This window comes from Ictidomys tridecemlineatus, chromosome 14 (assembly GCF_052094955.1).
Source record: "Ictidomys tridecemlineatus isolate mIctTri1 chromosome 14, mIctTri1.hap1, whole genome shotgun sequence".
Lineage (NCBI taxonomy): Eukaryota > Metazoa > Chordata > Mammalia > Rodentia > Sciuridae > Ictidomys > Ictidomys tridecemlineatus.
In genome coordinates this window covers 51,811,993-51,827,274 of record NC_135490.1, presented here as the reverse complement: position 1 = coordinate 51,827,274, position 15,282 = coordinate 51,811,993, and the positions used below count along the sequence as shown (strand labels likewise).

The following is a 15,282-nucleotide window of genomic DNA, read 5'->3' as shown; positions in this document are numbered from 1 at the left end:
GGATTCAGAAATCTGCATTTTTTAAAACAATATTTTTTCTTTTTAAAAGACAGGTTCTTACTGTGTTACCCAGGCTGGCCTCAAACTCCTGGGCTCAAGCAATCCTTCTGCCTCAGCCTTCCGACTAGCTGGGACTAGAGGCATGTGCTACCAAAACCAGCAGAATCTGCATTTAAAAAACAATAATCTCTATTGATTTTATTTTTTTTTTATTCTAGAATTGGGCAACACTTTATTCCATGAAAAAGAATAAAGTACAAGAAATCTGTACTTTTAAGAAGCTCTCTACGTGATCCGCATGCAGTTTGGTAACCAGTGGTGGGAATTAACATATTTCAGACAGGGGGAAAGGCCAAGGTTAGATTAGCATATTGACAAATCCCCTGGAAAGCAGAGGAGGGTAGAAGGTTGGTGGAGGGGACAATGTGGCTATGTAGACCAGAGAAACCAAGGACTTGGACCAGAATTCTGGCAATAGAAATGAAGAGGAGAGTAACCCAAAAAATATCCACCAATGATTCATCCTCTCATTGCTCACTGGTGAACTGCCAGTCAGGGGTATGTGAGGGCAAGAGAGGTGATGAGTGCAATTTTAGATCTGCCAAGTTTGGTGGACATCCAGGTAGGGAAGACCATTGGGCAAATGGCTATGAGAATCTGAAGATCAGAGGCAATGACCAGCTCTGGCTCTGGATTTTAGAGCCTGTGACCTAAAGTATCACATTAAACTTTGTGTTGCCAGCAGTAAGCATTTCAGATTTTCCCAGAAACCATTCCTAGGGGAAAATGGCGATTAGAGTCCTCCTTCTGCCAGGAGTAAATACTGTTACCAGCAGTGATGTTGATTGTCCCAAGTACAGAGGGCAGATGCTTCCTGGAGAAGCTTGAGCAATGGGGAACTTACATAAGTTCTCCCCTGAAGACTTGCAGGCCTCTAAGGTGGTGAGGGTAGCCTCCCAGTATCAGCTGAAAAGAACAGAGGACCTTATAACAGGATCTACAAATATCTCTTTCTGCTATGATTTGATCTTGTAATGTACATTTTCAGACTCCAAGAGCAAACTATGGCAAACATGCTAGTGTCAGCTTCTGGAACACTCCACCAGGTTGCAGTGACTGTCCCTACCCAGTTAACTGGAAAAGACAAACAAGGACTTGGATATCTATGCTGCCGTGCTGCATAACCATCTAAATAAACAAGGCTTAGTGGAAGAGCTGACACTGTTATATTTTAAAGGAGTAATAGAAGTTGGGTATGTGAAATAATGGAATGAGGGAGAAGAAGGATTCTAGGTAGAAGAAACAGCCCATGCCAGGCACAGGCTGATGGGATCAGGGAACAGAAAAATTAGGCATGGCTGGAGCAAAGGGCAGATGGGGGACAAGGACAGGAAAGAGATCTAACACATGGGAAGGCAGAGCCTGTCATGAAGGGCTCCCTGATATGCAAAGACAATGAATTTAAAATTATCTAGAAAACTCTAAAATGCCAGTTTAAGGAGGGGCACTAGCTCTGAGGTCTGAGTTTGGGTGAGGAATGTGCAGGAGTTTTGATCGTCCAGGCATGAAGGAGACTGAACCAAGACAAAACAGGCTCAATCCTCAGGACTGCCTGCTGGTCCATTTCCCAAATTTATCTCTGCTTTTCCTCCTCCTGGCAGCCAGCACCCAGAGCAAGCCACCATGTCCTCTGTCCTGGGCTCCTGCTGCCGCCCCCTGACAGGTCTTGCTATTTCCATACTTTTCTTCACAGCCTGTTGTCTATGAGGCAGCCAGAGGGACCTTTTAATAATGTAAGTTGTACTGTGTCCCTTGTCTGCTTGAAACCCTTCAGTGGCTTTCATGAGCTGGGCTGGGAGTATGGTCCAATCTTCTTCCCCTAGTTCACTTGATATGGCCCCTCCTGCCTGTCTACCCTCTTCCTAACCCTCCTGCTCTGTCTTTGTCTAAACCCCTAACATACACTCATTTCTAGTTCTTAAACATGCTCAGCTCATCCCCCTTCTAGAGCTTTTACTAGATCTTCCTCCTGCCTAGACCTTACACAGCTGGACATTTCTTGCCTTTTAGGATATTTAAATATCATTTTCTCAGAGAGATTTTCCCTGACAACTCCCTCAATCTATAGGTCATTTTCTGTCAAGTCATCCTGTTTCAATTCTCCGAGCAGCTCTTATTACCTAGTATTTTCCCGTTTTTGTATATTTAATGTCTCTCTCCTCTTTAGGAGATAATCTTCAAAATGGGCACCCTTACTTTCTCCTCTCACTGTACATTTACGTTACTCTACTTGTCAAGAAGCGAGGCTTATTTCTTCTTCCGCTGAATCTGGACTGGACTTACTATTTCTTATTACTTTCTCTGAATGACAGAATGAGGCAGAAAGGATGCTGGGTCTAACTTTTACCTGGGCTGTTCACTTTCGATTTTACTCTTGGAAACTAGCTACCATGTAACGAGTCTGACTACCTTAAGACCGCCATGTTGTAAGAAATTGCAGGCTTTCCATGGAGTCAGAGAGGACATGTTTAGGAGCATATAAAAGAGACATGAGTGATGGACCATCAGCCCACACCAGCTATTTACTGCCTGTAGATGAGTGAATGACCCCAATGATGCCAATGACACAGTTCAGCAGAAGAGTTGCCTAACCTGGTCCTGACCCAATTCTGGAAGAGATTTTTGAAGCTTAATAAATTCTTATTATTTAAAGACACTAAGTTTTGGAGAGGTTCATTACACAGCAATAGGTCACTGCAACCTCCTCCCAATACAGTGAAGGTTTATGTGCGGTGCCAGGCACTGCTGGGCACACGTGTGGAGTCAATAGATATTTGCTGAATATGATTTTGTTGTTGTTGTTTTTGTTTTTTTGGTTTGTCTTGGGAATGAAATCCAGGGCCTCACACTTGCTAGGCAAGTGCTCTGTCACTAAGCTACACTCCTGGCTCTGAATGTGTGAATTCAGGGAAAATGGATTTGTCCATTGTCCATGGGTCTTTATAAACAAAAATGCTAAATGTCTTACAGTATTATTGCCGGAAACCAAGGAACTGAAGGGAATTGAAGTTAGGAAATGGGATTTGAGGCCAGGCACAATGGCACACACCTACAATCCCAGAGACTCAGGAGACTGAGGCAGGATGATCACAAGTTCAAGGGTAGTCTCAGAAATTTAGCAAAACCCTGCCTAGAAAAAATAAATAAATAAAAGGAGCTAGGGATATAACTCAGTGGTATAAATGTCCTGGGTTGAATCCCCTATACCAAAAGAAGAAAGAAAAGAAAAAGAGAGGGTGTGGTTTGGAGCTTAACATTTCAGTTCTGAGTTTTGAGAACGCATAAGACATAGTCACAGCTGAAGTGGTGGAGAGAGGAGGTCACTGAAGTTGAGGAGGTAAACAAATTTGAGGTTAGGATACTGGCTGAGACAAAAAAAATATTCAGCTTATCCAGGAAGATGGCAGGACTGGTGCTGGGGAGAGGTACTGGAAGGTTCTACCTGAGAGCCATGAGAGGGCATAGGACAGGTGGAATCCATGGAATTATCAAGCTTCAAAAAGGCAAAAAGGATTCAGTGAAGGATCTGTGGGAGCAGACAGAACAGGAAACTCAGGGGGAAAGAGGACAACCCAGCACCATCCTCAGCAATGGCTATCAGGTCACCTTCAGGGGCAGATGAATGAGGTGGGGCTTTCACAGCATTGCAGCCAAGCACAGATTAGGCTCCATTCTGGGCAGATGAGAAGCATACTCAGATGAGATCACCAGGAAGATTAACTGGCCTCTGATTTTGGCGGGCCCCGAAGGGTAAAACAAAACAAAACAAAAAAATGGTTTCCTTGCCAGCATATCCAGAAGATAGATAATGTTTGCTGTTGGCAGTGGAATCAGCAAACTGAGACCTTGGCTCAAGAGTCCAAATGAAACTATGGTGAAAGGATGCAGGCAGGGCTGTGGGTAAGCCCAAGTCAGTAAGCCCCCAAATGGCCTGCAGATGGTAGACGCTGAGCAGAGAGGGAGGAGCAGCAGGCTGAGTCCTGGGGTGAGAAAGAATGGGGCTCACCTGGACTGCTGTGTACCCCTAAACTTGTCCTCACAGGAAGGGTTGGCATGGCTGGTCAGAGTTAGCTATTTGGAACCAGTGCTCGGTCTGGAAAGGCAAGATGGTCTGAGTTGATTCTCTTCAAATTCTATGAAAAAATAAACTTAATAATGATCCTTTCATATTATAAAAAGTAGACACATTTAATGTTAAAAACTGTTTTCAAATCCCCAAAGCAGAAAGGCCTTCCCCTTCTGCCTCCCTCTACACACATAAAAAATGAGCATGGATAAGAAATAATCCTTAACATACTATTAAATTCTCATTTTAATAACCCAGTCACAGCTTTTGGGCTATTCTATTTCCTGCCTTGATATTCCAGTCCGAAGAAACCAAGCAGAGAACGGTGACAGAACTAGAACTAAACAATGGACTCCTTCAAGTCCTTGCAGTATATCATTCAAACTGAAAGGCATTTATTAAGCTCCAACCCATTAGTCAGGTCTCTCTCAGTTTCAAGTGAGTGAAACCAACATAAGCTGGCTTAGGCCAAGTAGGAAATTTATTGGTTCATATTTTAAAAGAACAAGAAGAGGAATGAAAGAAAGAACAGAAACAAATAGAAGATCAGCTCAATCAGATGTTGGCAGGAATCTCATCTCATCATTTCAGCCCTGCTTTTTTAGTATCAGTTTTTTCCCAGGCAGGGTTTCCCAACTGATGACCAAGTTAACAGCACAAGGAAAAAGTACCTCCTTTTTGAAGCAAAATTCTGAGGCATATTCTCATTGGTTATGCTTGAGTCACATGCCCATCCTTAAACCAATCATGGCCAGGAGGATGCAGTTCTCTCATTGGCCAGGTCAGATCACACATCCACACCTGGAATAGTGAGGTGATGTTAGTCCCAAGCAAGCTACATACATAGTTGGGTCCTCAAATAAAAGTTGCAGTTACCAGATAAAAGGGCATGGCATGCAGGGTAATTTCAAATAGGTGGCTAGACACAGCAGACTTCATGGACCTGCAACCATGGACCATGGGCCAGACTCATGGCCTGGCTCTTAGAAAGGATTAATGCAGCTCTGTTTTGAAATTCTTAATACTTCTTAATAATTTAATATTTTTTAAAACATTTTTTAGTTGTAGGTGGATACAATACTTTTATTTTTTATTTTTATATGTGGTGCTGAGGTTCAAATCCAGTGCCTCAAGCACAGTAGGTGTGTGCTGTACCGCTGAGCCACAACCCCAGTCCCAATAATTTAAGTTTGTGAATTTTAAAGAATTTTTAAGCTTCAAAATTATTAGAATAATAATTAAAAGTAGGAGGCTTGCATTTTCATTTTTCAGTGGGCCCTACAAATTAGGTAGCTGATCTTGTGGTTACACTACTGTGTGCCTGGGAAGGATTCAAGAAACCCATGAAACAGTCCCCTCAGGGAGAAGAAACAAAGGACACTTTTGGGGAAAAGAACAAGTGATTTGTGCTGACTTAGGCCTGTAAGGAAGGAAAATGTACTCATTCATTCATTCTTTCTTTTGTTTATTCATTTAAAACTTTATTAAGGGGCTGGGCAACTACTATTGCCAGGGTATAGAGGAAAAAAATGACTGTCACAGTCCTAAGGAAGCCCCTACTCTGCTGGAGTGGGGGAAGGATCACAAGCACAGCAGAGTAAGGGTTGGGATGTAAAAAAACACCCATAGCTGTGGCGTGCAGGGCAGATACTGTGAGCAGTCCAGCCTGGAGATGGGATCCAGCCTGGAGGTGGGTATATGCTGTTGTCCTAAGAGTCAGGCATGTACTTGATTGGTCAATAGAAGCCAATAGTTGCAAAGCCTGGTAAGCTTTTCCACCAGTAGAGATAGTTTCACAGTGCAGAAAAAAATCATGCCAGGTACTTCAGGCAGAAGCTTGTGTCTGAGCCATGATATGGACTGAATGAAACTTCTCAGGGTGTCAGCCCTAGCCACAAACTTAACCACTAGATAACCTTGGACATGAATATACCTGCAATACAGTGCCCTATTTAAGTGTCAAGAAAGGAGAAGTATCCCAGTGGCTCAGGAGGCTGAGGCAGAAGGATCACAAGTTCAAAACCAGTCTCAGCAACTTAGCAAGGCCCTAATCATCTTAGTAAGACCCTGTCTCTAAATAGAATATAAAAAAGTAACATGAAGAGAGAGTCTACAGAATGGGAGAAAATCTTTACTACATGTACCTGAGATAGAGCATTAATCTCCAGGATATGTAAAGAACTCAAAAAACTTAATAATAATAATAATAATAATAATAATAATACAAATAACTCAATCAATAAATGGGCTAAGAACTGAACAGACACTTCACAGAAGAAGAAATACAATTGATCAACAAATACATGGAAAAATGTTCAACCTCTTTAGCAATTAGAGAAACGAAAATCAAAACAGAAAGCAGTATGGAGATTTCTCAAAAAACTTGGAATGGAATCACCATTTGACCCAGCTATCTCACCTCTCAGTTTATACTCAAAGGACTTAAAATCATCATATTACAGTGATGCAGCCACATCAATGTTTATCGCAGTTCAACTCACAATAGCTAAACTATGGAACCAACCTAGGTGCCCTTCAACAGATGAATGGATAAAAAAAATGTGGTATATACAATGGAATATTACTCAGCCTTAAAGAAGAATGAAATTCTGGTATTTTCTGGTAAATGAATGGAGCTGGAGAATATCATGCTCAGTGAAATAAGCCAATCCCAAAAAACCAAAGGCTGAATGTTTTCTCTGATATACAGATGCTGATTCACAATGGGGCAGGGAGCTAGGGAAGAATAGAATTACTTTAGATTAGGTAGAGGGGAATGAAGGGAGGGGAAGGGGTATAGGGGTAGGAAAGATAATAGAATGAATCAGTAAACATTATTACTCTCTCTATATAACTGTATAACCAGTGGGATTCTACGAATAAAAAAATATTATTAAAAAAAAGAGGCCAAGGATGTGGCACAGTGGTTAACTCCTGGGTTCAATCCTTGTAACCAAAAAAAAAAAATAAATAAATAAAATAAAATAAAATAAAATAAGAAAGGGGAAGTAGCATCAAATCAATTGGGAGAAATTTACTTCTGATCCCTGGACTTTTTATTTATATGAACCATTTTCATGTTGTTTTCACAGTAGAATCATTTGTCCCCACACACTTTGTTTGTTTATAATGGGAGTTTGGGCAACAATTAACTCACACCCAGCGGTGTGGTGTTTTCCCCTAGTGTAATTGCAATTATTTTTTTCTTCATAGTTTCATCATGGGCTTAGCTTTTCATAAACTCAAATGGTTGCAATTAACTATAATAGATCATTACGCCACACATTATTAGGCAAAATTGGATTAATTAACCTCTTCTGGCCTCTCAGCTTGGGAGACAGAAAAAAACGAGGTCTAGTTCAAATACAGCATTTTGAAAATGTCAGCCATGACTCAGTGATAACTATTTATAAATATATATGCTGCATATCCACAGGGTGGTCAGTGTATTTTTACATGTAAGTATACAAAGACACTCTGTTGTTAACATGCATTCAAAGCAGGAGCCTTGAAAGGGCCATTATGGCTTGAACTATGAATATTTATTAAGAATAATATGCAAAATGGGGCTCTGTTTGAATGGACCAATTGAGGAGTATCAGAGCGCCAGGGCCGGGATGGCGGATCCAGGAATGATAACAATGTTCCTAAAGGGACCTGGCCCTAGCTGGGGAGAGCCATGTGGTGTGTCAGTGACCTTGCCACTTCTGGTGGTGGTGTTTGCTCTGGAAACATTGACTTAGGGCTCCAGTGCGCCCTCCAGCCCCAGCTCCCCAGGTCCTGAGTCACAGATCCATGTGAAGGGTTTTCCCTGTGGAACTGAGCTCCAGGTAGCAAGTGGGGGTCCAGACCCGCGTCCCAACTGAGCCGCTTTCTTCTCTCTGGCCTGAGTAGGAAGCATTTCTTGAGTGGTTGACCCTCCCAGCCTCTGCCCTGTTTTCCTTGGGACATTCAGGCAGCAATGAGAATAACTTTTTAATTTCAAAAACATAAGAAGCCAGAAGATAGTGTATGCCATATAATTTTATTTATATAAAAATCAAAACAGGAAAAATTAATTTATATGTAGAGTTTTTGAGGGACAGCAGTGACAGAAAGGGGCCACAAAGTCCAAGCGAGGTGGCACACTCCTGTTATTCTAGCAGCTGGAGAGGTTAAGGCAGGATGATCATGAGTTCAAAGTCGGCCTCAGCAACTTAGCAAGGCCTAAGCAACTTAGCAAGACCCTGTTTTCAAATAAAATATCTTTAAAAGGGCTGGAGATGCAGCTCAGTGGTTAAGCAACCTGGGTTCAACCCCTGGTTCTAAAAAAAAATGTCAGGGAGGGCACAAAGGAGGCTTCTGGGGTATTCACAATGCTCTATTTCTTGATCTGGATGCTGTGTACAGAGGTGTATTCACTTTTTAAAAATTTACTGCACTATGCCTGTGTGACTTGTGCATTTTTCTACATGTTTAATATATATAAATAAAAATTATTCCAAAAAATACAGAGATAAGTGTCAGGGAATGTAAAAGAAATTAGACACAAAATAAAATAATAAAAAATGTTCCATTTAAACAAATTATTTTTTAATTAAGAATCAATCTTTGAAGCAAAAATAAGTCATGAAGAAAAAATTCCTAAATAAAATGCACTGAGGAATTTTCCACAATTAGGGGAAAAATAGGAAGCAGTTGAAAAATAAGTGTGGTGCAAACAATTAGCATTTTTCATTAATCAACATGATTCCAAAAATAGTCCATATAATGCTTTGTAAACATTCACAGTCATTTCTACCAATTACTCTTTGGACTCATAATGAATAACAAAATAGTAACATTTAGTCTACCCCTCAAGCCCCTGTATAAGGTTCCTCTGAGAGCTGTACTTTTCTTCTCTGATTCCTTCAGTAGCTCCGCATTCTCCACTATGAATAGGAAAAGAATTTCCAAGTTGCATATTCAGAATTCTCTATCACATAAAACCCCCTGCCCTCAGAAGACCTGCTTTTTTAATAGGGCTAAGTAAAAAGTAGTAGTAGTAGTAGTAGTAGTAGTAGTAGTAGTAGTAGTAGTAGTAATAGCAGTAGTAGTACTAGTGGTGGTGGTAGTAGTGGTAGTGGTTTAAACATTAGATGTTGATCTGGCCCAATCACTTTCTCTAACCTCATATATTTCTAAACTCACCTTCATTCCTTCTGCTCTAATAACACTCACAGCTAAGGCCTTACCTCAGGGACTTTGCATCTACTTTCCTTCTGCCCAAAATGTTCTTTCCTAGATAACCACATGACATCCTCATCCTCCTCAGGTCTTCAAGTTACCTTCTCAGTGACATCTATCTCAATCACCTAATGTAAAATGGCATTCATCACTAGAATTCACGAGCACAGGGTCTTTTAGCAGTTTTATTTTTGCTGTACCAATGCCTGAAACAGTACCTAGTACAGAAGAGGTACTCAATCTTTGTAGTATTACACTGAACAACTAAATGAATAAATGAGTACAAGTTCCACAATCCTTCTTCCCTTGAGGCAGGCAGCAGCAGTTCAATTTTAAAAATGAGTAAACTGAGCTTTAAGAGATTAAGTACAATGTCCAAAGTCACAAAGAGATACAGATTAATAATATCGAAACCGATAGCACCCAGTTCTGAGGGCTTTCCCAATTCTCCTACAGTTTAAGCAGGCTTATGCTCATGGAGGAAGAACCTAAGAGGGGGGATTTTCTCCCATCTGTGGTACTGAAGAAGGGTTTTTGTTGTTGTTGTTGTTGTTTTCCCTATCTTAACCCACTAAGAAGAGAGTATCAGATTAACTACTGCAAAGCTCCTATCAATGTTTATCTTCCTACAGATTTCCTTAATACCTGGATTTTTAGAAGTCTACAACAAAGTTATTATTTAGCAACTCAAAAAACAATGAATGACCTTACATGAGCTCCACAATGTTTTCATAAAAGTTCCTAGAGTGAACACAAGAGGCAGCTGGTTACTCAATTACTGTTCTAATTAAGATTCTGTTTGATAAGCAGATAAGGATTTAGAAACCCATTAAATTTGATAAATTGAACTTGTCAGTTATTCTTGAGGCTTTCGTAGAAACATTTACAAGAATGTTAAAATCATTGTTTCATAATCTGTATATTAAACATCCTCATGCAAATATTTTGTTCACAAAATAGTTAAAGTTATAAAATCTCCTATTTGTATTTTCCCAGACTTCTTAATTAAAGAAATGGCAAATTCTAATGCCCTTCTCCTTAGAACAAAAAATCTATTAGAAATTCTGCACATAAGAAATACCAGAATTTTGTAAAACTGTGTTTTAGTAAAATCTCTACTTTATCATTTTCACATGTAACACTCCTGACTGTTACCAAATGTATTGTTTTTGAAAGATTAAACAGTGATAAAACTGTCTCACAGAATTGTCAACTCTTAATTTCCTCAAACTGTATAGTCTGTGGCAGGCCTATATCAGAGTCACACGACTGAAGTACACATCAAAGGCACAGATTCCACACCCCAAATTCAGCAGAAAGTTAGAGGGAAGGGAACAATTTCATTTTTAACAGGTTTCCTGCATGATTAACACATAAACTGCAGACTGATATACTAGCCTACCTGACAGCCATCATAGGACTATAGTGAAAAATGAAAATGGAACTCTCTAAAGAACATACCCCAGTGATAGTCTGTTTCAACTGTTCTATGAAAGGTGGGCAGTAAACACCTTCCACCAAATAAAAATTAAGGAATTCATCTATAGTTGTATAATTGACTTGGTCTAAAAAGTCTAAAACCGCTTTTCCTCTACCATCCTCCACAGAGGCTACTTCTGTCCAGAGTGGACAGAAGACTGAAAGAAGGTAGGCTCCTCCCTGGGCCCAGATATCAGGATAAGATCAGGAAAGGGGTCTCGGTTATTAAGTAGGATATGCCAACAGAACTGAATCCTTTTTATATGTAACATGCCTCTGTTGCCAAATATATTGTTTTAAAAATTTAAATGGTGATAAAACTCTCAATAAGTATGGAGCCCACACTACAAGAGAACTTCAGATCTATAATATATTTTAATTTCAAAATGGACATAAAATTGGTGATTTTTCAGTATCAAAAAACAGACCAGCTTCAGAGATGCCTAGCCAAGGTTCAACTGTGAACAAATATCAGTTGACACATTTTATGATTTGTGATGACTTTAGAAACTAATATTTATAGATAAAAAGAGACTTATTAAAGGCTCACAGTCTACTCTGGAAAAATTCACAAGGCCTCTTCTGACAGCCCACTTATTGATAATGATAATCCTGACTGAGTTCCAAGCTTCCTGGCTGAGTAATTTGCTCTCTCCTCTGAAGGCAGAATGAAACAGACTTCTTGATTAAGAGACACACACTGTAACATGGTTGTAATATCTCTATACTAGAATTAGTATGAAATTCATTAAGTTTATAAGTGCTCACAGTACAGAACTATGACCACTTTATTATAAGACTAATGGCATTATGTGAAATTATAATAAGTACTAGAACAAAAATACCAGAATAACCCCATAACATCAGCAACCATAAAGTGAAAAATTCTTTAAAAGATACAAAAATAAAACATATACAAAATAATATGGACAAATTAATATCAAATATATCTGATACAGTAATAGAAGAAATGGGCTACACCCATTACTAAGAGAAAATTAGTAGCCAGGCATGGTGGTGCACACTGTAATCCCACCAACTTTGCAGGCTGAAGCAAGAGGATCCTAAGTTTGAAGGCAAGTCTCTGCAACTTAATGAGACTGTGTCTCAATAAATAAATAGGCAGATAGATACATAGATAGATAGATAAACAGATAAATGGCTGGAGGCATGGCTCAGTGATAGAGGGCCTCAGGGTTCAATCCCCAATGGCCAATAAATAAATAAATATTAACCTTGAAATGGATTACATAAAAAATTCTTGTGCTACAAACAGGAACATACCTCACAATAAAGTAACTCAGAAAGATTTAAAATAAAAAATGGCTGAAAAATGCCTGTATAAACTAGGCAAGTGCAAATAAAAAGAAAGCATAAGCCCAGATTTCATCATCAGAAAGATAAAATTCAGAACAAAAAGTATTCAAAAGGGACAAGCTAGAAGAAAAACTGTTTACCTTATATCTTTTTAAAACTGCTTTGTTTTTAAAATCTGAGAATACACAATTTATTCAAAAAATGAAATTGATTACTAAAAGAGAGAATTAAAAAGTAAAGCATAGATTACAGAATTTATGCAGCTGCTCAGAAAAGATATTTTTCCTTTCCCTGGGCTTGAACCTGAAAGTGTGGAGTACAGCAGCTGGTGCCATCCTGCCATATGATTTCACTCATATGAGCCAATAAATTCATTTTTAACTTAAAACAATTTCAGTAAGGGCTCATTTGAAATTACAGAGTTTTCTTTTCTTTTTCTTTTTGACAGGGCTGGGGTTCAAACTGAGGGCCTTATACATCATAGACAAGCACTCTACCACTGAATGTTTGAGGTTCAGGTGGTACGTCTTCTTCAGAAAAACCTAACCAGAAAACAGAGTACATGTCAGAGATACTGCAGAACTGAAGGATTCCCCTTCCATCAAGCAGAGGGAAAAAAAGAGTTCTCAAACTTTGAAGATAAGGGAAAGGGAAGGAGAAAAAAAAACTTGAAGGGGAAGGTTTCCTTCCTGTCTTCAAGAACTTCAAGAAAAGCTTCTTCCTTGATCTTGGAAATCTTAAGGATAGAATTGCCTTGAAAAAGATTTTTAAACCCTATCCTTTTTTTTCAGTTTTAGGTTATAGATGAACACAATACCTTTATTTTATTTATTTATGTGGTACTGAGGATCAAACCCAGCGAGCACTCCATGCATGCAAGGCAAGCACACTACCACTGAGCCACAACCCCAGCCCAACCCCATCCTTCTTTATCTGTCAGTTCATCACAATCCCAAATCTTTCACCAGCCACCTACACATACCATACCCCCAGCACCATGCACCTCTCAGCCACTTTCTTAGAAGAATAACCACACGCAAGGCTCCGTGTTGCTCTCTCCTGTACATGCAGGCTTTTTCCTTTTGGTACTGGGGACTGAACCTAGGAGTACTTTACCACTGACCTATATCTCCAGTTCTTTTTATTTTTCATTTTGAGACAAGGTCTCATTAAATTGTCCAGGCTGGCTTCAAAATTGTGATCCTCCTGCTTCAGTCTCCTCAGTCATTCGGATTACAGGTCAAAGCTAGTTTGTTTTCAGTACAGTACCCACCCCACCCCACCCCCCCAGAAAATTTACTAACAGAAAAAGAGGGCTGGAGGGAGGCAGAGAGGGAGGGAGGGACAAAGAAAGAAAGAGAAAGAGAAAGAGATAAACTGGAATGTGCATGGTAAAAAAAAAAGAAATTTCAAGAAACAATACCAAAATTATGTTAATTGTGCTATAAAACTACTCCTTTGAAATTTCCAGAATCAGAGGAGACAGGAGGGAATAGTCATTTCCTTGTTCTTCCTGAGAGGCTATATAACCAAGCATGCTGCAGAGCCAAGAAGTCTGGATCAAATCCCAGTTCTGCCATTTAATGATTATATAATCCTAGACAAGTCACTTAACACCTCTGCACTTCAGTTTTCTCATCTGTAAAATCTGCTTTAAGATAACATGGGGAGGAAAAAAATAACATGGGTAGAAAAAAGATAACATGGGCTTCTCTCTCCAGAGTATGAGGATTAACTCAGTCAATAAATATAAAGCCTTTAAGTAAATAAATATAAATTCTTGGCTAATACTCAGTATCAGCAATTGCTGTCATTGTTACTATTTATTGTCATTTAAGAACAAGACTTGGGAGTAGTTAGTCATGTGATCAATGGGAAAAAAGGGAGAGGGTTATAGAATATTTGTAATTGGGCAGGACAAGCACAAGGTAAAGAAAACACCAGCAAGCAGGAATATTCTCAGTAGCACCCTTTTCTCTCCAAAAGGAACAGAAGAAAAAGGCTAGGAAAAGTTGCTCATCTGTGATTTCAGAAACTATACTGTCTGTCCCCAAAATACCACCTATTTCTAATGTTTAAAATGCCTTGAAACAGGTACACAACATTTTCACAGGTTCAAAAGCATTTTCTTTTTACAAGGAGAAACAAAAGTAGTTATTCAAAAGTCATTTCAGTATCATTTCTTACATATGAGAAAACCGAAGGTACAGAAAGGCTTATCTATATTAGGGCTATTTTTAAAGTTTAACATAAGAAAATTAATGATAAGAGTTGTTAAACTCTAATATTGGTTACTTAAGATTGTACCAGTTTATGATATTTATGTGCTTTCCCAAATGTATCACAAATTCCATTAGCTTGTTTATATACACACACTTCTAAGTCGTCTTCTTCTTCATCATCATCATCACCATCATCTATTTTATATTCATCTCCAGTTGGACCCATAAGGGAGAAATTGGCATGGTGGGACCTATCCCATAGTACAGTTCTAATATGTAATAAATAATTTCTAAAACAAACAAGGAAAACCCAAAGAAAACTTTTTAAAATGGCATTCTAAAAAGTCAATGTCTAAAATATGCACTACAGGAACATAAAATTTTAGGCTACTTTTCAAAGTCAAATTCAAACTAAAGCCTTTGAAGGTGGGTAAAACAGTCTTCTTTATAAATGGTATGGACACTATTGGTAACTGCTGAGGGCCATTGCCAAGTAGGAATGACGCATCGAAATTTCCTTGCCAGCGTACCCCATGTTAAATTTGCTGTGTCATTGCATGTGTCTTTGAGAAAGGTGACCCTGCTCAAGGACCAGGGTGGATCCAGGTTTAAGGTGTATCCTGCAGGTTTTAGGAAGTATCCAGGTTTAGGATAATTTGGGTTTAAGGCGTTCCTGGTTTAAGACAATCTGGGTTTTAGGGAAGTTCCAGGTTGAAGGTTATTCCTGCTGGGAATGGGGCATTCCTGCTGCCTGAGTTCCCGTTGAGTTCTCTGTGGAATTCAGAAAGTATTTGGGACGTGAATTGGGCAAGGCAGAACAGGGATTTCCCCAGAACATGTGTAGAGGCCGGTGTGAATTCGGGAATAAAGAATTGCTGTTTGAATCTACAAGGTGTGTGGTGGCTCCTGATTCAGTGCCCAGCCAAGACTGCA

The 15,282-nt window shown here is 39.3% G+C and overlaps 1 long non-coding RNA gene across 1 annotated transcript in view; it reads right to left on the bottom strand.

The window, feature by feature from the left end:
- Positions 1–3,617: 3,617 nt before the first annotated feature.
- Positions 3,618–15,282, bottom strand: part of LOC144370407 (uncharacterized) — a 39,929-nt gene continuing 28,264 nt past the window's right edge. Inside the window, exons 3-4 of the long non-coding RNA XR_013430384.1 lie at positions 4,798–4,927; positions 3,618–4,193 (exon numbers count right to left, since the gene is read on the bottom strand). This is a non-coding gene — a long non-coding RNA (uncharacterized LOC144370407). The remainder of the gene's footprint in view (positions 4,194–4,797; positions 4,928–15,282) is intronic.